A 23,573-nucleotide genomic window follows, 5' to 3' on the forward strand; every position below is an offset into this window, starting at 1 on the left:
GTAGCTAGCTCAAATGTTTTTTTTGTTTTTTTTTAAGTTAGCAGGCTAATTGTGCAGCCAGCTAACCGGCCGGGGTGATTAGTAGGTAACGTGCCTGCTGCATACATCCACCAAGGCCGAGCGAGCACAGGAAACGTCCTAATTACAAAACAATTTAGCCTTCATCGTCAAACAATCCGCGCTAGCATAACAAAGGAGGAAGAGACTCGGGGCAACGTTGTTAATAAGACTTTTGAGCTATGCTGGGAGAGAAGACCTTCGTAACCCGTCACGTCATCTATTAGCGCCACCGTGTATGTAGCCAGAGGATGACGCACCCCGGGACGGGGCTGTGTGCCACTTTTGCTGGAAATGAATTGACTTCCTGTTTAGAGAAGCTAACTAGAAAGCGAGCGAGGGAACTTGTTATCCAGGGTCCGCTGGCCTACATTCTTGACTAATTGTATAATTGCCAAAGCTCTCCAAATGAGCAAATCCCACCCGCCAAATCCACGCCCCCCCCCCCCCCCCCCCCCCAGTCTCCTCGATTCCCCTCGACCGCCCCCCCCCCCTTCTTTTTTCTCCAAACCTCCAAAGCCCCCAACGCCAAGCATCCAAAACACTCGCTCGCTTCAAAGCGAAAGCACTAAAGAGCATTTTGGGACCAATAATTATTTCAATAAATGGATATTGTTCACCGACTCTCGCCGGTTAGCAAGCCGCCGCTGATTGGCAGGCAGCGGCAAGTGAGCGAAAGGTTAACGGAATCTGCTCAAAGATTAGATCGGAAATGTCGAATGGACCACTGCTAGAATCGTTAGCACTGGACATTAGCTCATCTGGGTGGCAAGTCGCAGACTGACATCAGTGGCGACAGGTCTTAGCAACTGAGCATATAGTAAACACAATATCTCCTCACAAAACACATTTATTTATTGAATAGCAAACGCTAATGGAGTTAGCTTACATCAATCGCAACACAAGTTGGCTCAAACGCATCTACATACTAATTAGCAAGCAGGATTGCTTTCTCGCGTTAGCTGACATCGGTAGCTCGAGTTGCGTTGAGTTGAAGTGAACGAACACGAGCATGTACGTCTATCTGCAATGCTAGAGTGAGCAGATATTGATGAGTCGTTTCTAGCGCCAGCTAGCACAAATAAACAGCAGAAATGTAGCCAGTTAACTAGCAACGGTTAGCGCATATTCTAACTGTGTGCCAGGTCAAGTCAAGTTTATTTATATAGCCCTAAATCACAGGCAAGTCTCAAAGGGCTCCACATGTAAAAAAAAAAATTGACAATTATTCTCAAACATCCCCAGATGCGTGTACTGTGCGTACATATAGATGTAGTATGAATATATGGATATATATTTGCAATAAAGCGTCTAGTCATAAATGTAGCGCGTGGGGGACGTTTGCCACCGATCTTTAACTGCTGTCTGGCTCAGGGTCAAATTGAATTCGAGGAATTTACGTGCGTGCTCGGCGCCATGGCGACGCGCATCATCTGTGAGGTTAGCGGCGGCTAACGGGATAGCGGATGCGGGGGGGGTCTAAAATGAAGCCGTTAATGAACGCCATCGATCGGCAAAAATGTGATTTGCATACAGGCCCGGTGATCAATGCATTAACCGATTTCTTCAAGCCCCCCCACGGCCCACCGGACCCTCGCTTCCCCCTCTTGAAATGTGATTTCCTGAGTTTCAAAGTGAGTGAGAGAGTTGAAGCTAATGCCCATCGATCGGCTGCCTTCACACACGAATACAAAGCGTTTGATTAGCTGATGATGGCGCGCGCGCGCACGCACGCTAAACACATACACATCCTAAAATCTTTTACACTTGTATGACAGAGTAGAATTCAAAAGAAAATACAATATAAGAAGGAAAATATGCACGCATTTCCGTGGAGAAAGTTGAATGTAACCATTTGACGAACATGTCATGTAAGGTATTGTATTTAATGTTTTCCATAGAAAAATATTTGTTTCTTGCATTTATTTTTGTGTCCAAAACATTTGATTGATTCTTATTCATCCATCATACAGTGATTCCTTATTACTATTGTCTTTATTATCATTATTATTATTGTTGATGTTCTTTCGTTTTAAATTGAAAAAAAAAATCCAATATTGTTAAGATGTTTTTTTTTTTTAATATTACAGATTTATTGCTCTTGTCATTATTTTCAATCAATATCGCTATTTTCTTTCTTTTAAAAGAATCCTGAACATTGAAGGGGCTATTTTTCTCCTCAGTCTGTCGGCGTTGGTTAGCGTGTGAAGTGTTAGCACACACGGTAAGCAAGGTGACATCTCCGCGGGGCCTCGCTCCAATGGTTGGTTGAAAAAAAATCAAGACGGGGAGAAAAAACACAGAGCGGGATAAAAAAACAAAACAACGTGAGGTGTTAAAAAGAGCAATATGTTGTTTTGTTTGCCGCTTCTGTGATTCTTATTTTAGCGTATTGATTCATCACCATCACAGTGTCCAAGTCAAGGGCAGGATCATTTAGGGCATTTAATCTGACAACTGTGGCAGGTGCTCATGTTCTTTGAAGCTTTTTTCATTTCTTCCCAATATGCTAAAATGGGAAAGATCTTTGATTTGCATGGCGCTCGCTTTTCCACCTTCACACTCAATTCACATTTATCATCAGAAGCAACGGGAGCTTCGCTATATTGCTAAGGGATACTTTGGCGGGCGGGGATACAACCTACCACTTCTGGCATGGGAGACGACTACTCGACCGCTGAGGAACAATAACGCCCCACACACACACACACACATACACACATACACCAACCCTCGATGATGTCACCGTTTTTGCTTTCCCCGATCGGTTGCCAAATTTGACGAGCAAAACGTGTTTGAAGCAATCTGGACCCATTCACACATTTGATACCCAGCAAATCTGGTCAAATGACATTTTCTTCCATAAATCGCTCATTTTGACACGGAAGGCCCAGGTTTGAAAAGTAGCGGCCAAACGGCACGCGGAGACGAGCGCAAAGCGGGGACGGGAGGCGGCGTGCGCCACAAAAGGCTAATTGTTTTAGCCCAGATGTTGCGGCGGTAGCTGCGGCACAACAAGCAGGATACAATGTTCCTACTGAGCTGATGAGCCCAATCAGTGAAATGATTAAAAATTGATTTTGTCCCTGTAATTACAGTATGTAAACTACTTAGCCGCCATTGCAAAGGAAGTGATTTTCTAATTACGTATATACTCTGGTGTCTAATGATTGCTTTTTTCAAGTAATGAAGAGAGGGTCCTAACGACTCCGCTGCGTTGTGTTGTGTTGTGTTGTGTTGTGTTCGACGGAGAAGGGAGGGAGGGAGGGAGGGCAAGGGAAGGATGCGGGGCCAAACGGAGATGGGGATGTCGTTAGGGCGAGAAGACGGCAGCCCACTCAAAAGACTCGGCTGGGAACGCAAGGCTTGCCGCATCGGCCTCAGTAGCTTGGCCTTGAATCAACCCACCCAAAAAAACATATATGGTAGATAATAAAAGTCGTCACTGCCCTTTTCTTAAGTTTGGGTATTTTTTATTTTTTTTTGCTTTTATAAAAACTTCAGTTCTAATCCGGTCCGTAACTCGAACCAACTCAGAGCCGGTACCGATCTAGTTCACTCACGTGAGTCACAACGGTTAAGCCCCTCACAGTACCCAAAACTCTACCCTAAGCCAAAATGACCTCTGAAGCCTCACCGACCCTGACCCAAACCAAACGTTACACCCTGACATGGAACCAAACTGAGCCCTTTGGATCTCGTCAAAACACAAGTACAGAGGCACAGAAACGCTCTCTTAAAAGAATGAAAGGCAATTTTGTGGAGTACATGCAAGTCATCCTTAAACCCAGCCCTAACCCGCACAAGGAAATCAAAGACAATCCTTCTGATCCCACTTTGTTGCTAACCAAAACAGCAGCGCCTAAGCAAGCCAAGAGTCTCTCACGTGGGACGACAGGCTGGAGCGTCGTTCGGGCAGCAGCCGGCGGGAATGTAAAAGACACGGATGGAAATTGAACCTTTGCCAGACGCCGCTAACACGAGAGGATGGGGGGGGGGGGGGGCGCTCGTTTGCACGGGATCAGGAAGCTAAATGGAGGCCGTGACTCCTCATGGGGGCTCGAACGGTTCTGACAGGCCCCGACCGGCCCCCGCAATCTGGTCCGTGCCAGGGAAGAGCCTCGCTTGGGATGTTACACGTGTCGGATACAAGCACGGGCACACACACACACGGCCGGCCGGCCGGGACCGCTCTCCGGGATTAAGACTTGTTTTGGGACATCTTGTGTGTTTTTAACCCTTCCACCACTTTGGAATATTAAGATAATCCTTTTTACACAACATCTTGAGGTCAGAGGACTATGAAGAAAAAAAAGAACATCCAAAAATGGCTTCCCGGACAAATTGTCATTTGACCATCTTGCCAAAAGATCATTAAAATTCCATCAAAAAGACTTGAAATGTTCAATTAAAAATCAACTTGATCTTTCATTTCCATCATTTCACATCCGTCAATCACGCTCCGATAACACTCCACCTTTGACCTGTTGTAATAATTCCGCCTGTGCAGCAGGTGCGGGCTGGGCGGGGGGGGGGTAACGTCACTATCATCGTTGGCCGATAACGCGTGGAGGTCAGAGTGCGCGTGGAGAGCACATGAATCACTCGTCCTCACAAAAGCCTCAGCGCTCCTTATCTCCCGTTTAATATTCACGCTTTGAATCTTCCACTCCCTCCTTGTGTGTGTGGTTTTTTTTTTGGGGGGGGGGGCATTCCCCCAGCACCACCACACTCATTTTTCCCGGGGAACACGAGTAACTGACAGGCCGCCAGATTAGGAACGCCGGCACGCAGCTGCGGAGGCTTTGAAAGCCCCGCCAGCCAGCCAGCCAGTCAGCCAGCCAGCCCATCGCAGGAAACGTCCTTTAAGGATTCATCCCGCTCGGCTGTGATCTTTTCGTTTTGTACCTTTCGACACGGAACGCCGCCTCTCTGATACGTGTCTTTTAAAAGTGACACGCCGACGACACGCTCGGAATCCCGCCGCGCCGGCGGTGGTGGACGGGAACCCCGCCATACAGCTGCTCGAGAGGAGATTAGTCGCTGCGGAGGAGTTCCCGGCGAGGTCGGAGAAGGCCGGCTCCTCCGTGTCGTTATTCACGAGCTTGAGTGCTCTTTAAATATGCAAATAAGGAGCTCATCACGTATGCACATATTTATACGCACGGCCGGAACATTTGAGACATTTGACCGTTTGTTGTTTTTGTTCCAATGTTAAGATTTGATCTCAATTGGTGTGTTTGCAGTAAAAAATATCTGAAACACACACGGTGTTCCACAGGGTTGAGTTTTCGGGCCCCTCTTGTTTTCATTGAGTTTTGTCAACACTAACATTCACGGTATTTGCTTTCATTTTTTGAGGTGGAACAAAATTTGATAGAAAAAAAAGTGGATGGAAACAAAAGATGTAGCAACATAAAAGAAGAACATTAAAAAAGCTGTCAAGCCCCACTGCGGTGGTCGGCGCTCTCTTACCGGAAGTGCGGCGCACGAATTTTAGGGAGTAGATTAAATGCGTCTGAGGCGGGAGAGGGCAATTGCAGCTTTGACCTGCTCTTTCCGTCATGCCTTACAATTAGCGGTAAACTAGCGAGGGCAAATACATCCGTACTATGTATGCATATTTACATGTGCGTGCATATGCGCATGCGTGTCGGGGTTCCCGACAGCCATCTTGTCTGAAAGGCGAATGAAGTATTTGAAGGGGCCAATGAATTTGACTGCGGCGAATAGGATGTTGCCACATGTTTTACTAAAAGAAATATAATGGCGCACTATTATTAGATCACATTAATCACGCGCGTGCCAAAGGCAGTGACAGGCGCGCTGAAAAGGATTGAAAACGCGGGTAATGGATATAAATTACCCATTGTGTGATAAAAGGATTCCCCCCCTACGCACGCACACACACACACACACACACACACACACACACACACACACACACACACGCACGCACACGCGCGCGCGCGCGCGCGCGCGCGCGCGCGCGCGCGCACCCTCCACGCTAAGAAGGTAAAGAGGAATAAAACACTAAACGTGAGCCAGACATGTTTGTGTGTATGTAATAAAAGAGGGTTATCAGCGCAAGATTAAAATTTTAAAGAAATCAGATAGTGACAGCGAGTAGAAGAGGAAAGGATTAAAAACAGATTAAATTGGTTTGTAGTGATGGAGATGAAAGGAAGCTGAGGGAGGGGCTGTGTACGGCGGGAGGGGGGGGGTCGATTGAGGGAACTGCGTCTGTCGTTTCCGTCTCAAATCCAATCAAGCGCACCTCAAGACTTCCAGCTCATCACTATTAATATGATCGATATTTGGATCGCCCGCATATCGTGTCCATTTCTGCTCAGTTTTGAGTATCATTATTAGCACATATGGTACGTGCTGCCTGCCTGCCTGCCTGTTACCATCCATCGATAGATTGACGTGATTGCTTGCTCAATTTGGGTGATCCTTCAACTCGCCGTTTAACTACCTTAAGCAGAAAGGAAGCAAGCACGCAAGGAGCCTTTGTCCTCCTGTTACGCTTGTATCGACCAATATCGACGTCATCGATATTGGCACTGTCGACATTCCACATTTGTAGCGATGACAGGAAGCGAGGCGGAGGTGTGTGGAGAAACTGGGGGGTGGGGGTGACGGAGGTCTGTCGGGCTTTTGGCACGGCGATAATGAGTCACATCTCCCGCGCGGCCGTTATTTATGGCCGACTTGGCTGGCAAACAAAAGATCAATAATTTTGAGCAAATCTAATGTTGTCCCCGCCGCTAATGCGCTCGTCCATCACGTCTGTCTGCCGCGCCAGGAGATGGACTCATTCCCTGTTTATTTGCACATCAAATGCAATTAGATCACATGGCTCTAATAACGTGCGAGTGAGCGCGCGCGCGCGCGCGCGCGCGCGCGGCGGCGCCCACGTCAGCCGCCGCACGTGCAAGCGTACGGCAGCCCAAATGATAATATATGGACGGGACGGGCGTGGGCTTCTGCGCATCAATCTTCATTTCTCGCTTAGACCTCCCGTTTGAAATATGACGAGTGTCACCGGTACGCCGGCCCCCCCGCCGCCCTGCCGCACCACGCGGGAGACACTCGAGCATCCGTCACTATGGCGGCGGCGGCAACGACGCGTTGGCCTGCAGCGCGGTGCGGTGCGGCGCGGCGGTGGCGGCGAGACAAGACGGAAGATCCTTGGCTGACAACTAGCCCCGGGTGAGACGCTTCCCGCCACCTCGACTCAATCAGGCGCACCCCCTTTTCAGGTGCGCTTGATTTATCGGAGCTGGTTTCCGGGGCCTGACGACGGCGGCCAAATCTCTCTCTGCCTTTTTAGCCGCTTCCAGCTCATCTCGAGATGTCACGCCGGTATCGATCGCTGTCAATTTTAACAGGGTGGACTTGATTGATCTGACCTCGTTGATATCGCGATACATCTTACATGATACCGTATCAATGCACCGTACCCATTGAGAAACTCACTCTTGGATTTTCACCGACTTCCGAGTTTTTTGTTAGGGATCTCCGATACAACCATTCATACTGATACCAGCACAAGTACTCCTCGAGTACTCCTGAGACATCAAACTGGATTGGATCATTTGACCTTTTGCATCTACCTCAAGTGGAAGCGTATCAATATTTGAACTCGCTTGTGTCCAAACTTCATCTTGTGTCCGCTTGAGGCCAACTTTGAAATTGCCATGCGGATGCCGTCACTGCCAGATTTAGATCTCAGAGGGCTTCACATGTACAAAAATGGACAATTCTTCTCAAACATCAGAGGGCACATCATGTGAAAATAAGCTCATCTTGAAAGTCTGCCTTCCGCCTTGGCACCGGCCTCAAATCCAATCCAGCTCCCCGCCCGGTGGCAGGTGTAAGGCGCTAAGCTCCTTCCCGCTCGCCCCGGGCGAGGTGTGAGGCGGCACAATGACACACAAAGGTCACCTGGCCCACAACGGTCTACCCGCCGGGCCCGGCTGGGCTGGGCCGGGCCCCGCCCTGCCCAAAGCGCCCCCCCCCCTCAGGCTCCAGATTAGGAAGTTAGCATGAAGTATGTGGACGCCATCCAAGCAGATAAGAGACTGCCGGAGTGCGAGCGATTTGCTTCGACAAACTCATCCGACCGACACTTTGGAAACAAAAGACTGCGCCGACTTCCCGTGTCCACCAAAAGTCGTGGGGCAACATTTTCTTTGTCGATGCTGTCTGAGTTCTCGGTCCACACAATCAAAATGAACAAGTTCACCTTCAAGACTGTGGCATTATCCAAATATTTTTGGCCTTCAAAAAGGTAATGGCAGAGTTTGCAAACAAAAGAATAATCATTTGTTGACATACTAGCTTTAGGTTTACTCATCGATTTTTGTCCTAATTGTGAATTATTTTGATCCCTCAAGTGCTGACGTGCGTGTGTGGATAGGAAGTTAATGCAGTAAGACAGAAAAGTGCGTGGAATAGGTGAGGGAGGGAAGAAGGGAGGGAGGGAGGGGGCGGTCAAGCAGCAGGTTGTGCCCCGCCAGCCACCCAAACCTTTCAGCCCGTGCCAGTCTGCCACTCCCGGGGCACGCTTCAGACGAGAGCACGCGCACACACACAATTCTGGCTTCGTCCCACAAAGCGTGTTAACCCTCAGTCTTGTATCCAGGATGAACAGGTGGTCCGACAAAACATGGGCATCAATTTTCTTTTGACTTCTCCCAGCGAGTGGGTGTGGGTGGGTGTGGGTGAGGAAAGAAAATGAGGCATAAAGAAGGCAGGGGCTAATCAGAGCACTGTTGAAGAAATCGGCAAGCTATGCATCACCGGCGTAGCTCACGCAACCTCGTTGCATCCAGTCAGAGACAAAATAATTCTTCAGCCAATCAGAGACGATAACCATGCTGTCCAAATTCGCCAAAAGGAAGTCGGGACTTTATGAACCAAAAACGGCGCTGCCACTCAACTACTATTTTCCCATGGAAATGAGATTTGCACAGAAAAGACGGCGGCAGCGTCCAACAAAGAGTCAAGACGGCCTGCCACATTAGCTTATTGCGCTAGCTGCCAGCTTTTGGTTCGCCACCGGAATTGTAAAGGTGTGTGCGCGTGTGTGCGCGTGTGTGCAGTCGCTCCGTCAGCAGCTTCCGAAAGATTCGTACGCGAGTCAGGTGAATGTTTTTTCCAAACATTTTTATCTGAGTCAGCGGCCTGACTAGCAAATTCTAATTAAACGAGGCTGCAAGTTGTAGAAAAAAAGAAGGGCCGGGGGTGTCGAAATGTTGTTTAATGGCCGTGAGACGCAAGGTGTAAAACATCCATCCGCCTTGGGTCATGTGACCAGAAAAGTGCCGGCGGCAATAAAAAAAAAAAACATTTCTCGTTTCTCATCATCTCTCGTTGTTTGTTTGTCGTAGGATTCGGCGGCGAGTGGGAGAGGAGCTGACGTCGACCCCAGCTTAATCAGGGTAAGTCGGGTCATGTGACCGGGACGTTCCCTCCTTTTATCCCCGTCGCCCTCCCGGTGACCCCCGGCCGCCTTCTTTCCAAGAGGTGACTCGAGGCTTTCTACGAGGTCAGCTCAGGAGAAGAAGACAAAGTAGCGAGTGTAGTAGCACTACAAAAGCAAAGTAGCAGAGTACAATCAATAAAAGTCAAGCTAGCGCAAAAATAAACTCAGATCAGTAAAGCAAAACCAATACGGTTGCCACGTAGGGTTGAGCTACTGCAAAATAAATATTCAGTGCGGATGCAATGTTATTTCCATAGGATTCCTCATGTCTTTGTGATCATATAAGCAAATTCTTTTGTTCAGACAATAGAAAAAAGAATGGTGTGTGTAAGCAGGTAACACCTTGAAAAAAATCTTCCTGTCTTGACAAAAGAATTTGCTCTGTTGTCATGAAGTATGGAGGCGGTCGCCGTTGGAGGTTCAAACCTATCGCCGGCTAATTCCCGTCTAATCTCGTTAGCTGGTTAGCTCGCGCCGCGGCTGCAAGGGTTCTTCCCTCCCTGCCTCCGTCCATTTGTACATCTGTCTGTCTGTCTGACTGACTGTGTGTTCGCCTCTAAGCTGGTCCAGACACTTATGTAACACAGGTGTGAGTGTGTGTGCGCGCGTGCGCGTGTGGTCATTTTGGAAAATTCTCACCGAGTTGGAGATGAGCAACTCGCATTCATGTGCAGAGCGCCGCGCTGGGCCGCGCCGGGCCGCGCCGCCACCTGGCAACAAGATTTACACACCAAATAGGCTGCGTGCTCGCGGGTGCGCGCTTGGAACCTAAAAATGGAACGCTGCCATTGTTTGAGAAGGATTTTTCTTTTGTAACCCTGACACAGACTTGACAAAGTGACTCCAAAACCCAAGCCTGCTATGGGAGTCCTTTGACTTCATTCTTGACGACACAGACAAATGCCACGCGGGCGGGTCGTCAAGTGCAGCGGTATAGCGCCAACTGCTGCCCAGGAGGACTCAGATGATTATTTTTCTCGCCTTAAGTCCGTCCCTGACTTTGAAACCCTACTCCTTGGCTCAAGACCAGATCTGGCATTCAAATCCCAAGCCCGACTCGGTGCGGAGGCGGCGAGCCAGCGTTGAACCAGTGTCCAGCCAGCGGCCAGCCAGCGTCTGGGCGTGCTGGTGCGAGGTCGCCGCCGAGGATGTGAATCACAAAGTCTTCATATTTTATTGACGTGTGAAAAGCGCGGCGGAGGCTGGGGGCTTGGCTTGGCTTGGGGAGGGGCGGGGCGGGCGGGCGGGCGTGTCACCTGGTCCCGGATGATGATGTCACTCCTTAAGCCCAAAGGTGTTTTGTCAATCGTTTTGTCCAAGAAAGGAAGTGTCAGGGCCAATCAGGACTCTGTTGTTGGTTTTCCACCCTGACTTGAAAGCCGATTTGAAACCCTACTGACTTGACTTGAGTCCTCTTTCCTAACTTGGGTTAGGGTTAGGGTTCCTAACTTTGACGCCCTAACACTTGACACATCATCCTTCCTCTCTCCGTTATTCCGTCCCGTGTTTTTTGGGCCGTGCTAAAGCCGAGACGAACGATGCCGCTTAGCGTGCGTTAGCGTGCGATCGCTTCGGGGGACTTTGGCGTGGCGACGGTAAAATTAAAAAGCCGTTAAGGACGAGACGCAAGGAGAGGCTGGGGTGGGCGGGCCGGCGGGCGGGCGGGAAAGTGAGGCGAGTCGACGCATCGATCGAGAGCCTCGCGACAAAATGGCAGCTGTAAATCAATTTGATCTGCTGTGTTTTGTAATGAGGTTAATGCCACGTAATGGCCGAATGCCTTAACGCTTAAACGTGCCCTCCAGGAGAAGCGCAAGAGAGGGGAGGGGCGTCTTGCCTTTGGTCTTCGTTTGTCGGCCTTTCACTCATGGGGGCTCGCCCGCCCCGTTGAGCTTTACTCAACTGGAGTGTCGGCTCGACACCGTTTGCTTCGCACTCTGTCAGTTTTTCAAGGCGTTCTTAAAAAGCCAATTCAAATCACACGATGGGACCCAAAGAGGCATTTGTGCGTGCGTGCGTGCGTGCGTATTTCACTCACGTACTGCTATCAGGTCATACTGTCGCTTTTAACAAATATGACAAAAAGTGATTTGGTAGAAAATGGCAACCGAGTGCGTGTGTGTATTTAGTGTTTAGTCAATCAATGGCGTCTGTTGGCAGTCAGATGATGATGATGATGATGATGGTGACGAAGGTATGGTTTCTGCGTGCCTCACTTGTTCCACACAAAGAGGCGTGTGCGCGTGTGTGCACGCACGCGTGTGCATGCGTGTTTCTCAAGCAGGGATGTCAACACTTGAAAAATCAATCACCATCTGGGCTCATTTGGTACTCGGGGGTGAGGGTTGGGTGCGCGGGGGTGCGCGGGTGCACGCGCGGGGCTGTGCTAACGCTTCAATACGTACGCGCACGTGCGTCTCTCCCCCTCTCTTTTTTCTCTCTATTTTTAAGCTGGCGGCTCTTGGCCACCCTCGCCATGCAAGCAGGTGCGCCCTCCTGGCACGCTTGGCGAGGCCTAGCGGGGGGTACACTGGGGGGGGAACGAGGGGTGGGGGCTTTATTGGCTGATGCGAAGGAGGATTTTGTGGCGTCGGGCGTGCTTTCGCGCAGCGACGCGGCCATGGCGGCCGGTGTGACGTGCCTTTTTTTGGGCAAATTGCACAAAATATTCAAATGGTAGATCTTGCGCCATCCGGGGTTAAAAGTTCAGCCCTAAAATATTTGGGGTCAATAAAAACAGCCCTTCTCTCCCATCAAATACAATCAATTTTATTTTCAAACAGCATGTAGAATATTTGATACACGTGGCACGTTAAGTTGAAATAGATAAATGATGACAAAAGTCGTCCATGTAAGTAACCTTAAGTATGTCTCTTTGGTCGAACCTTACCCCGTTTCCATCCGTCCATCCATCCACGGGTTGCCTATCACATTCAGCGGGACGGGACGCAAGCGGGACTTTTTAAAACGGCGCCACACCGTAGAAGCCGTCGCCGGCCCGCGCCGAGTGTCGGCCTAGAACCCGAGCCGCCTGCAAGCGCAAGAAAGCAATCTCGGCCAAAGGGGCTGAAGACTCCCCAGGCCGCAGCAGCAGCAGCAGGTCAGGGAGTTCACGTCCGGATCGCAGCAGGCGTCGCTATCCAGGAAACGTGGACGTTTATGCAAACAGGTTGACATACAGAGACGTGTGAAATGCTCTGTGAGTGTTTTCTCTATGTGTGTGTGTGAGAGAGAGAGAGGTGATATTCCGCCCCCTACTCCTTTCAGTAGCACAGCTGTGTGAAAAAAGGAGCGCTGAGTCGGCACAATGGCTTAATAGTCGACAAACAGCAAGCTAAGCCCACGTCCAATAGTCGCACCGCGCTGCCATGTGACCTACATACTCACTCGTATGCGTGAGGGCAAGCCTCACTTTTAATAACGCACGGAAAAAGTCTTTCATAGCGGCAGATTAAAAACACGATGATTTTTTTTCATGAAAACGGCAAAAATCGGGATTTAAGTAAGCCATATTTCACACGCTATAATTAGGTGTCACATCAATGCAGCTAACAAATAAAAAGCTCCAAATGTTCGGCTAACGAGAAACAAGTCGCCTTCGTTAAAATCTACGCAGCGGACGTTTCATTCGGTACGGCGTCCGGTGCCACCCAGTTGGCCTTTACAAGAGTGACCCTTTCATTTATTCAACATGAAAAATACAAAGCCATTTCAGGAGAAATAAAATTGTGCGTGTGTTTAACCAAGGTTGATGCGCAAAGAAAAGATGCGGGGCATTGATCACTGGGGCCCTAAAGCTATTATCATGATCTAATTAGCTTTAACATACGTCTGTGTCACGGCCCGGTGCAAGGCCGACTCGTCCCCGATTCCACGCTGTCTCTCGCGCTAAAAATACACCCTGCGCGCACACGCCTGGACACTTAAATGCAGTGAACAAATGTGGAGTTGTTGGGACAACATTGAAGAAAACGGCAAGTAGAAAAGATGGACGCAACACCGACGGGAAGTGAAAAATGACGACAAACGTATTGGCACGCAGAAATTAAAGATGGACGCAACACCGACAGACAGGAAGGGAAAAATGCCGACAAACGTATTGGGACGCAGAAATTAAAGATGGACGCAACACCGACAGACAGGAAGGGAAAAATGCCGACAAACGTATTGGGACGCAAAATAAAAGATGGCCGCGACACCAAGAGGAAGTGAAAAATGTGGGCAAAAGTATTGGAACACCACCATGCGAAGATACTGTTCTTCTCATGCGAACTGCCATTGATTGATCAAGAGCTAGCTGCGTGTATCAATAATCGTCTCTCCTTATGAACTAAGCGTGCCAGGGGTGGGAGGAGAAGACCTTCAGAAGGGCTCGTCTGCGCTAAATTTAAAACACGTCATTGATTAGCTGCTTCTTATCTGGGTCTGTATTATTTCCCAGCATAATTAGCGACCACGCGCTAGGCCAACACAGTGGGTGGCGTGCGTGCATTAGGACTTCACCTGCACACTTTGCACATTTCCTGATACAGTTGTAGTTGGAGAAAAAGCGTGAGGTCTGTTCCCTAGTGAAGGATTACGCCCCGGTTTGATTGATATGTGAAATCCGTCTCCCTCGGCGGTCGTTGCGCGTGCGCGTGAAAGGTGCTCATTGTGAAGTGGAGACCACTTTGTCAGGAAACAATCGCGCAAAGCCTTTAAAAAAAAAAAAGATACAGCCTCTTATTGTGCCGGAACTTTAATTTTGCGTGTGAGGTCATTTTAATCCTGCGGAATTTTCATAGCAGTTCAATGGTCGGCCCCGAAAGAATGGCGACCCACCCACGAGCCCCGGCGGACGACAAGGCCGCGCTTAAGAGCCGAGGCCGGGAGCGCCGTTCCTTTGTCCGGCCACAAAGGGGCTTTGCCCTCAATGGAGCCCCGATTGGCGCTTTTTAAACCTAGCGCCGGCCGACGGCCCCAAAATCACCGCCAAAGTATGGTTTTGGTGATATTCCGCTTGGGGCTGCAATTCCGAAACGCTCCTTCAAATCATTGCGGAAAGTGTCGCGGCCATGCCGGCCGGAGCCTATGCCAGCTGTCTTTGTTATTTTCATAAATCAGGCTGGGCGCTTGGCCAAATAAGCTTCCATAGCTAAGCAAAAACATCAAATTGATGCAAATTTTCAGTTGTCAAAATCCAAAGTGAATCTTAAGTCAAGTTAACTTTGTGTTCAAATGGGGTGCCGCAACTTGCGGTTGAGCTAGCCTAGCTGTTTATGTCCCAAAAAAAAGCACGCAGTTGATGAAGTGTTTTCTCGCCCATTCTGCATCAAAACTTGACAAAGTTTCCAGATTGTTGGTCAGTTTTGGGGCAAACATGTTTTCTTGCGGCTCATTAGCATCGGGGCTAAATGTGAAGCGCGTCTCGTTTTGGACCGCGACGGGGTGCTAGCGTGATTCATAATGCTTATTTATGTAGCATGTCGCTGAGAGCAGCAGGGGGTCCTGGCTGGCTCGCCATCCTTCACGAGAGCTCGCTCTTTTTCTTAGGAGGATTTCTCTTTTCCCCTCTGCTCTTGCGATGAAAATAAACTTGTTGTTTTTGATCATGTCCCAAAAAAAGCAACGTAGGAGTCAGCGGCCGTGAAATGGAGTGTAGCACTTTTGCTTAGCCGCCCATTCTGGTGGTTGGCCAAACCATACGTACAAACAAACAGTTTTCATCTATTTCCTGTTTTCCCGCAAATGTAAAGCAGCTTTAATCCTGATGTTTTCAAATCTCATTATCGTCTCGCTTTCGTTTCTTCCCATTAACGTGAAGATTGGAAACGGGAAGAGCTGTCTTGCCACATAACAAGAAATAAATACAAATATCAATGAACACGACTCGAGTAAAACACAATCAAATATTTTCATGAAAACTTTCAAACTCTGAACTATCGTTTTATTGAAATCAATCATTAATGCAAAGAATCACAATGCATAATGAATGTTTTTGCCTATAACATCATAAAGGTAACTTTTTCCTGTCAGCCACTTGAAACAAATCATCTAGATTATCTTTCATTTGGATAAAGTATAGTAGGACAAGTCAATGGTCAAATCAATCGAAAAAGCACCAATCAAAACTTTAGAATCAAAATGGAACTCGTTCAGATCGATCCAGTGAGTTGAGACGGAACATGTGCTATTTCCATCATGCATGTAATTCTTGCTATCAGCACAAATAGTGTCAAATGTCCTCATTGTGCGAGTGTGACGTTTGTTAAAAGGAGGCGGTAGGTGGGTGGGCCGTCACAAATTGACCTTGTGAACCGTGGAGGGCGACGGCCATAGCGGGCTGCCTGTGAGGCTCCACGTTTGCGTGACTAAAGACGCACAATTAAGGCGGCCCTTTCCGTCCGCGCTTTGTTGTCGCCGCTCCGAGTGCGTCGCTAATAGCCGCCTGAGAGGCGGACATGTGTGTGTGTGTGTGTGTGTGTGTGCTGTGCTTAGCGCTGGTGGCTAAAAAGCATCATTAGGATCCTCTCTCCTCTGTGCGGAACCCCAGTCCATCTATTCCAGCTAAGCTAAGCACACGCGTTCCTGCTTCAAGCTGTTTTGCTTTCTAGCTTGGATTGAAACGTTGCAAATTGTTAAATTGTCAAGTCTTGGTGAAGTGACTGTGGCGTTCTTTCCAAAATGACCGACAAACCAAAATGTTCAAGCAAACCTTTTTGTCCGCTAGCGAGCTCAATGCTACGATATCGCGTGAACTATGCCGGACATAGCCTTCCGAAATCCAAATGTACGTATACAGGTGCGACTTCATCCTCATTTTGAACAATTATTGATGGATTGCGTGCAAACATTGTCCTTTAATCATTCATTCTGCTGTCCCTTGGCTTTGTGGAGGATGACGCAGCCTTTTTTTTTTTTTCCCTCCACCATTGTGACCGGTTGTCAATGGGACCCCCTCTCTAAGCACCACCACCCCCCCCTCCCTTTTTGCCGCACCGCTTAATGCTAGCGCGAAATGCATCATTAGACAGCTAGGCTGCTGTGAAAGTGGTGGGACAATGGTGGGGTAAACAAACCAACAGGAAGTAACACACACACACACACACGCACTCAAAATGGCCTCGCCATGGCGTGTGGAGATCTTCCGTGCGGCGTGATGGCGTGGAAAAAAGTTTATTACCTCCCACAAGGACGCCGTTGTTGTTGTTGTTGTCATCTACTTGCAGAAATCAAAGGTCTCTCTGTTAGCTCACCCCCTCCATCCCTCCCCTCGCCCTCCCTCCCTCCCTCCCTCCCTCTCCCGCCATCCAACTCGCCCTTTTGTTTGATTCCTTTCTCTTGTTCTGTTTTTTGCATACGTGACGCCGCCACACACGCAAGGGCTTTGTTTGGAGACCTCAAAGGTTGCTTGCTTATTTGCTAACTCTGCTTTTTGTTTTGGTTTTAACGCCAGACAGGATGCACCTTCATCGGTATTTATTCTTTTGGTTGGGTTGGGCGAAATGACGCAAGAAAAAAAAACAAAGAAGACTTTTCTGATTTGACTGAACGTATCTCTTTACTTCAAGCAACAAATGACAGTGCCATCGTTCCTCATTGATTTCATCTCATGTCGAGCAGGCTTTCAAGCCGTTGCTCTTTTCATCAGTTTCCACAAAAATATCACAAAGTTGACAGATAATGTGACAATTGTTGTTTTGTCAAGATGGATCACGCAACATTGTGTGAGCACCTCTGACTGGCCTCGTTGGTGTCTTCCAATTGGACACTTGATTTCCTTTGAAATGATTTGTCATACATGGAAAAGTTGTCAAAGCAATTTCAACAGTGGCAGGCTGAAATCACCATTTTGAAGAAATCCTTTCGGGAACAGTCAAAAAAATGGACTAGTACTCTTGAATATTTTCAGAATGGATGATTGTATCAATGAATGGTGACCAAACGCAGGAAGCGGGTGATGTCATTTTCTGTTTTCAGTGAGCGCCATAATGGCCGCCCTCTATGGTGGATACCAATTTTGCGTCATTGTTCATATTGTACAAACAAAGGTTTTATGAGGATATCTTTCCAATGGTTGTATTTGTAGTGAAGGGGTGCTGCGGTGCTTGAGGGGCTAAATGGATCTTATTTAGCGAGGCGCCAACACGAGGCCTAAGAAGCTGCACGCGTCATTACTTTGGGCTCAAACGTGATGGCCAGGTCGGCGGAGGTGCGCCGACCGCTCGCTCGCCAAACACGCCTCGCAAAGGTCCCAAACAAAAGCGGCGCTCGCATTCGACAACCAAAGGTCGCACCAAAAGTAGACTGGGTTGAAGTCTCGGGATGGTGGCTCTTCCCCAAACTTCCTTCATGTGTTTCACCGTCAGAGGCATCAATGAACTTGGTGTCGTTTTGGCTTCCAAATGTAAACAACGTCAGTGCTTCCAGGCTGCTCGTCAGCGACGACGTCTCATCGTGGCGCCATTTTGTCATTGGCTTTTTTCGGATTGGTGCCCACCCGCGTGTGCGCGTTTGGGCATAGGTCCCCCTCTGCCGCCGAGCGTTTGGACAGGATGGCGACGTTGATTGGCTTTGTTGGGTCTCGCCGGCAGCCGACACCGGCTGACATCTGTTCCCTCCTAACCGCTGCGACTTTTCTCCATCGGGGAGCGCAAGCACGCACGCACGCACGCACGCACGCACACACACGCTGTCACACAGCGGATAGATAGCATGACATCCGCATTTGTTTTTGCTGGATAGAAGCTCGGCTACACCATTGTGCCAAAAGCCTCTTGCATCGCTAATTAAAATGTTACGATGGCAATAAGAAGAATACTGATGACGATTTTTGATTTGGAGTCACAGCGACATTTCCAACAAACAAGCGTGACCCTGTGAATAGGCTAACTCCAGTTTTTGTCATTTTGGAGGTGTGTGTGTGTGTGTGTGATTTGAAATGGGATGGCTGCAATAAAACCCCGCGGGATTTATTTATCTTGTTGATTGACATGCAAATCATTAGTTCTTCTAGATAGTGGCTTTTTGCTCAGATGTATTTTGGACTCTGGTCATATTGGACGCTGTCACTGTGAAGGAAAAGAAATAATCCAGGATTAGGGAGGAAGACATTTTCAGAGCAACAGTGGTCCCAGTCCAAACCACCATCAAATCCATGGAACAAACCTCCTTTCTGGGTGCTTGTGGCCAGTTTGTGTCGGTGCCCCCAATGTCACTGAATGGAAACTTTGATTTGGACCGACATTCATCATCTGGCCATTGCTCTGTTCTTTTCCATGACACAAATGCACTTTGTCAGCTGGTCCGATTCATCCTGATGACAAAGCTTATTTTATTTTTACTTCAACTTGGAATGAGAACGTGTCAGAAATAAAAGAAAATAGCAAAACATTTTCAAATCCACTAGACCGGGATGAGCTCGTGGATAGACCATGGCCCTCGTGAGGATAAGCGCTTCAGAAAATAGATCGTGTAGGATTTAGCCACTTTGGAGGCACACTACTTTTTACACCAAGTCATACTTCGAGGCCATGGAAATTTGCAGGTTCCGCAGCGTACGCGTCTGTGTGTGTGTGTGTGTGTGTGTGTGTGTGTGTGTGTGTGTGTGTGTGTGTGTGTGTGTGTGTGTGTGTGTGTGTGTGTGTGTGTGTGTGTTTGGTGCAGACATGTGGAATGTGGAGGCAGAGTGGCATCGACGCACGTTTCCCTCATTTTTAAAATACTGCATAAGACCATGTAAAACAAAAGGAACATAAAACCAAATGGAATTAGTATTGAAATTCAATATAATTACCAATCAAAATATAATCATGATGAATGACATTTGAATCAAAGATTAGATATTGAATGAAAGAAAATATACGTAAATGACAATGAATAAAACTGCATAAAAATGGATTGAAAATAGGCACAATATAGGCATATAATAATATAAATAAAACATGAAATACAAATGTCATTTAAGTGCCAATGAAATTAAAATGAACATTGCAAAACGAATTAACATGAAATTAGATGAGGTACGTGAATTAAAATAACATTTAAAAAAGTAATATATTAATAGATAATATCAAATAAAAAACAACTTACAATCATAATATAAAATAAAAAACAACTTACACTGAGATTTCAAACATTCATCAGATAGATTTGTTTGAATAAGTTTGTTAATATTAATATACACACACACACACACACACACACACACACACACACACATATATATATATATATATATATATATATATATATATATATATATATATATATATATATAAATGCCAAACATTTTTAAAAGGATTGACTACACAAAAAAGTCAGCATGTATGTGTGAGAAGCCTGTAAGAAATTAGCCCGCTGCTCCGGCTGTGGTTGCTGGGAAGTGAACATTTTTGTCTTTTTGTTGCAATTAACCGCAAAACACCAGATGAATTCTGTGTGTCTGCATGCACATATGGGCACTAGTGTGTGTGTCTGCGTGTGTGCAAGGCGAGCAGGTGGCAGCCATATTTGAAGACGACAGTAGGGGTCTGACCCATGCCAGGCCCAATAAAGCGGCCTTGTGATGGAGCTTATGTGACACCCCGTCCCCGGGGCGAGCAGGTCCCTCGCTCCCCCACGCACGCACGCACGCACGCACGCACACATGTCACACTCACATATACGACGTACACGCTCGCTCGCTCGCACGCACGCACGCACACTCACACACGGACAAAGTTTGATGACGACGCGGTGTCCGCTCACGTCTTTTGTCAGGCCTCCCTCATGCACGCTGGCGACACAATGGCGGCGCAGCTGTGTATGTTACTCAATGCGCTCAATACGAGCATGAAGATGTCAAGTCAAACTCATGAAACCGCACACATATCAATTTTAGGTCCGAACGCAGGCACTCATGACAATGTTGTCAGCAAAAAGCAGACGGAAGGCAACATATGTATTTTAGCTTTAGCAGTGTGCTAGCTTCTGTGTGTCATTTTAAAAAAAATATGTTCCAGAAAGTATAGTTACTACTTACCAATGAAGGAATAATGTCGGGGGGTAAAAATTAGAAATGTACTTGCAACACACATTGGAAAAGAAGAAACGGAATGAGTGTTTGCAACGTCCACGTACGACTCGCGTTCATGCGTGTTTGTCTTCACAAAAGGAGAAGCAGCAAAGAAGAAAAAAAAAAAGCAAATTCCTGCGTTCTGAGTTTTCTCGCTTGCGAAAGAAGAGAAAGAACACCCACAGAGGAAAAAGATGCTTTATCTGCCTTGCCCCAATTTGATTACACATTGCGTTTTTTTCCCCCTCCTTTTTTACATTTGCATAAATGTCCTGCTCAGCATGTTTAAAGTTGTTTTATTAACGCCTCTTGAGACTTTTTTTTTTTTCTGTTCCCCCGCCTTTACACGTCAGGCTCACTAATTGCTCCGTGATCTTTTGCCGCTCAGCCTCAGCGCTGCGCAAACATCATAAAAATAACTTGTGATCAAGTACAAACTTGCTCTGCGTTTATTCGTGGTAGCCTTTGTTATGTATGCAAGCATTGTGCTTTACAGCCTCCGTCTTTTTGGCCTCTGCTATCTCTCTTTTCAAAGTGTGCAGGGAGCACATTGGACTGTGGTAGCAGCCACTTTTCTATTTGGTAGCGGGATGGAGGCCCACGTTAGCCGAGTTTGAGCCTCTGCTTCCTGTCCCTTAGCATCGCGGCATCCTCTATCGGAATGCTAGCTGCGTTTTGTTTGTTAGCGCTGTCGCAGCATTGGTTAGTTGCGTATTAACATTTCTTTGACCTCTCCCGACATTGTGCTCGCCCATGTTAGCTCGATGTTGGGCTCTGCTATCCACCCCTTAGCTTAGCCATATGCTAGCCCTATTGTAGTTTGTTGCCTTTAGTTAGCGTTAATTGTTGCGTTTTAAAGTTAGCCGTTTTAGCCTCTGTCAACCTTTAACGTAATCATTTCTTCTTTGTTCGTTTTCATGACGGTAAACATCTGTGGCAAGAAAAATGATTTCCAGGTGAATGTAAGAAATATGGAAAGAAAAGATGAGCGCGCAAATTAGCCTGCTAGCGCCCGGCAAAGAAGAGGACAGTGTCCCGGCCGTCAGCCCTCCCTCCTCTCGGGCCTTTTTCTTCTTCTTCATAAACAATGAAAAGTTAATGAAGAGGTAACTTAATGATGTAATGAATATGGCCGTTCAAGGTCGAAGCGAGCTGCAGTCTGGGCGCAAGACGGCCGCCGCGCACCGTTTATGTGGCACGCACACACACGGATGAGGGCCATCTGCAGTAAAATGTGTGTGTGTGGTGATTAAATATTGAAAAGGTTCAAATGGTCCAGTCGAGATTTGGGCCTTTGAGTCAAGTGGATCGATGAGGCTTGGCCGCTACTTGTTGAGTGCGTGTGCCTGCTTTAGTGCGTGCTATTTGGATAGGACGCGATGTCCTGTTTTCCATATCCGCATTTGGGTCTGAGCTTGCGATGGGCGCCATGTTGGATTTGCCCTTTTTGCATCGTAGCCAATCATAAGAATCCATGGGATCATATCATATGGTGGAGCTTGCTTGCTTGCTTGCTTGTTGTCGTCAACAGTATATCATAGCAAATTGCACTTTGTGGCACGTTGATGGTATTTTGGATGGCCGGTGGCAAACCATAGGATATAACGCTAGCAGCATCTTATCCTGCCGTGCGACCCTATTGCGTCATGTGGTAACATTTATCATGCGGTCTTCTATCTGTGCTGTGCTGGTTTTGCCTTAACTTTCCTAGCATACGTCGTATCTTGTGGTGCCGTCCTGTACTTGTTCTCTTGTCTTCTTGTGACACCTTCCTCTCCCTTAACCTTAGCGTCTGTTCTCCTAGCTAGCGTATCTTCTCCGGATACGGCGGCACGACTGTACGATGGATGGTGCGGTGCGATCTCTCGCTTTGTCATATCGCCATATCTTATCTCAGATCCTATTTTTAACTCTCGTATCTTATCTCGGAGTCTCCACTTTGCACCGGTGGTGAGGTCTCAGCCCCCAGCTTTTTATGGAGACGTTAACGTGCCAGAGAGTAGCCCCGAATGATGTTTGGGCTCAGACCGCTGAGTTTGCGAGTGACAGCGGCACACCTCAGCTTTGCCCTCCGTCCATATTGGAAAGCGGCTTCCACGAGAAAGAGGCTAATCTGGAACATCGGGGGCTTGCGTAAACACCTTCAAACGTCCTCGCTGATCTATTTTAAAAAGACTCTCATTGTAATCAAAAACAATAACCGCTCCAAAGTCCTCCCCAGCCCCACTTTTTCTTCCCGCCCGAGAGTATGAAATAATATTCTGTGTGTGGGCTCGCCGCCGCCGCCGCCGCTGAGAACGCAAACATTTCACAATAAACTTGTTTAACTCCAGGCCCTTGGCCAGATAGAGGACATGCTGCGTTAATTACCGAGGCCCGTTAAAATAAACCCGAATAAAATATGACCTCCTTTTCTTCACCGGCGCCACAATCAGCCATTCCGAGGGATTAAAAAAAACAACAACAAACGAGGCGTACACCTTCTACGTACTGTTTGGAGAGCAAACAGGACGGCCGACGGCCAGATCAACATGCCGGAGTCAAAAGAGCCAGTTTCGAACGCAATATGCTACAGGAAGGTAAGACACCGCCGCATTTTGCAATATGACGAGAAACGTCACCTCCTTCGGCGCAAAAAAAAAACATTTCACGGAAAATTCTGCAATGTGGCGCGACGATAACAAAACAAAATGGTCAACGCAGACACCGTGTTTACTTTTCGCCGATATTTCCCGTCGCTTCACGGCGAGAGAAAGGAGCCCCCGTTAAGCGCCGCGTTTATTATTCTTCAAAGTCTTGTCTGAAAGTAATATGCTTTAAAGGCACGCTGGTGACCCCGCTCACCCTCCGCTCTGTGTGTGTGTTTGAGTTAAGTTGCTGCTGGGTGGCCCCCGCGCCTCGCCGCCCCGCCCCACTTTCACTGTGTTAACATAAGAATGCAGGCAGCGGAGGAGGAAGGACGGCAGGAGAAAAGAACGGGGGGGGGGT

At 47.8% G+C, this 23,573-nt stretch overlaps 1 protein-coding gene across 4 annotated transcripts in view; it reads left to right on the forward strand.

The window, feature by feature from the left end:
- The window catches only part of znf536 (zinc finger protein 536), a 107,618-nt gene that overhangs the window by 16,624 nt on the left and 67,421 nt on the right, over window positions 1–23,573 (forward strand). For 2 of the 4 annotated variants that reach the window (XM_085908585.1, XM_085908588.1), the window contains one exon: window positions 9,456–9,506. The gene's annotated coding sequence lies outside the window, so the exon portion shown is untranslated. Of the gene's footprint in view, window positions 1–7,140; window positions 7,273–8,216; window positions 8,354–9,455; window positions 9,507–23,573 lie in introns of those variants that run through there. The other 2 variants (XM_085908587.1, XM_085908586.1) reach the window with 2 other exon arrangements.

The sequence above is a fragment of the Syngnathus leptorhynchus genome, chromosome 3 (genome assembly GCF_054491065.1).
Source record: "Syngnathus leptorhynchus isolate UIUO chromosome 3, UIUO_Slep, whole genome shotgun sequence".
NCBI classification, from domain to species: Eukaryota; Metazoa; Chordata; class Actinopteri; order Syngnathiformes; family Syngnathidae; genus Syngnathus; species Syngnathus leptorhynchus.